The sequence below is a fragment of the Poromitra crassiceps genome (assembly GCF_964638095.1).
Source record: "Poromitra crassiceps genome assembly, chromosome: 30".
NCBI lineage: Eukaryota > Metazoa > Chordata > Actinopteri > Beryciformes > Melamphaidae > Poromitra > Poromitra crassiceps.
Window position 1 is genome coordinate 3,354,840 of NC_139652.1, and position 2,062 is coordinate 3,356,901.

A 2,062-nucleotide genomic window follows, 5' to 3' on the forward strand; every position below is an offset into this window, starting at 1 on the left:
TGGCCAGTACAATCCACCAGAGGGCGACATTGCTCCACACAAACCCTCATCTTAAAGAGAACAGATCTCGTCCCAAAGGGGACCTTACTGAAAACTGCATGTTGTACTTAATCGTATATATTTTTTATATCATACACACCACATATACAACCATTAAGTTAAAGCAGAAACACAGCCAGCCTCTCTCCAGCTGGATGAAAGACAAACAACTCAGAGAAATGAGAGAAACTGGCAGAAAATAAACAATACAAATAATAAATGTGTATGAACTGAGTTAAATAAGATGAGTAGCTTACAGTTATTTATATGAGCCTGATGTATTTTATTATGTTAAGCACTGCATGCACCGACCACAGCCATTAACTGGTTGCATAATGCTATGTTATCAGGCCTGTAATGTAAAATAGCAATAACATAAGTTATTAGCCTTTAATATGAGCAAAGATGACATTATGTTACAGGGTCAAGATTTTATCACATTATTGGATTCTCATTAATTTATTAGCTGTATTTTATTTAGTTTAATTGCATTATGGTGAATTATTAAGTTTTAGGTCAATTGTTATTGTGCTTTCATGAGATGGATGTGGTATAGAATAAAATAAACTGCTGACTGCTGAGGAGCCACAGTTAGTGGACTGGATGGATCAGAAAACTGTTAAATGACAAACAAACAAAGTAAATTCTTAGTGATGATTCCATTAGATGGTGCTGTTCTCTGTTCATGACTTTTCTAACACACTGATGTTTCACTCAGTTACTTAGAAAAGTTAGATTATAGGCTAATTCCTTAAAATGACATCTACTCTTCCCTCGTTAAAACTTACAGAGTCTATATGACTATGAATATGAATATGAAATATTTCATCTCAAAACCGATGCTGGACACATCTTCTTCACTGTCAAGTCCATTGTCAGTGTCTGTGCACTGGGGGCTTCGAGATTCCACGTGACACTTTTGTAAATTGAATATTGGACAGTGATTGGCTTCCAAACTCTTTGTGATGTCACAAATCATGTTCGTAGGCCCGCCCCCTAAAACAAATGTTTTCAATAAGGTGAGAGAAACTTTGCACTTTCAGCAGTTGAATGTGAAAACAGCTTCTAGTGTCAAACTCTGCACAGACATTATTCTGTCCAGTGAAGCTCAGACATCTAACTGAAGGAACAAGAAGAAACACATTGTTTGACTTTAGGGGGTCTTGAACTTAAACTTGTTCCTATTTTACACAGTCAGTGCTTTCTGTCTGTTCTTTCCTTTAATCTGGATCTGGACTGTAAGTCTGACTTGAGAACAGCTGGAGCTTCAGATCATCTGAATGTACATCTGGATCTATGACATCATTCTGCTGTATCCATTTCCATACAGGATTCTCATGACGTCACTAGTGGGCAGTCTACATCAAGTCAGCAACAACAGAACTGGTAGTTGAATGATTTTGCTTTCACAGTAACGGCATCAAATTTGTCATGAATTATGAAGCATTTGTGTGCAGTAGAATAAAAGTCCTGTCAAAACACTCATCACTCACCTGTCACATAGGTGACATGACAGGTGGCTAGCCGCTAGCTATATGCTAAGCATCAGCTCCTCTCCAACTCCACACTTTCCAAATATGGTTCACTTCTGGCTCCAAAAAGACAAAATGGCAACGGTCAAAATGTAAAATTTTAGGCTTCAAAATCTCAAAACAGGAGTCCACAAACAAATAGGTAACGTCACCTTGGCTAGGTCCACTATTTCCACTATTTTTATACAGTTTATGGTTTTAGCTAGCAGTCTATGTGTAACACTCATAAAACGTATGCAAAATAAATATGAAAACAAACTATAAGGGTACACACAGTAACACTCATCAAATGTATGCAAAACTAAATAGATCTACAGATTAGGTTTTATTTTGAAAGGTGTGATCGGAAGTAGTAGTACAGGATGTTCCCAGCAGCTTGACCGTGGTGTGGCACAGTCAGAGGAGCGGAGCTTCCTCTCTCTCTCACTTCAGTGTTTTCCAGCGGAGGGAGCAGCTACAGCGAGCCGCACTGAGCTGCAGCTCACACGGCC

The 2,062-nt window shown here is 38.5% G+C and overlaps 1 protein-coding gene across 3 annotated transcripts in view; it reads left to right on the forward strand.

Moving 5' to 3' along the window:
* Positions 1–225, forward strand: part of LOC310800501 (uncharacterized protein) — a 34,404-nt gene extending 34,179 nt beyond the window's left edge. For all 3 annotated transcript variants that reach the window (XM_083663108.1, XM_083663110.1, XM_083663109.1), the window contains one exon: positions 1–225. This exon is cut by the window's left edge and continues 1,836 nt beyond it. The gene's annotated coding sequence lies outside the window, so the exon portion shown is untranslated.
* The last annotated feature ends 1,837 nt before the right edge of the window (positions 226–2,062 follow it).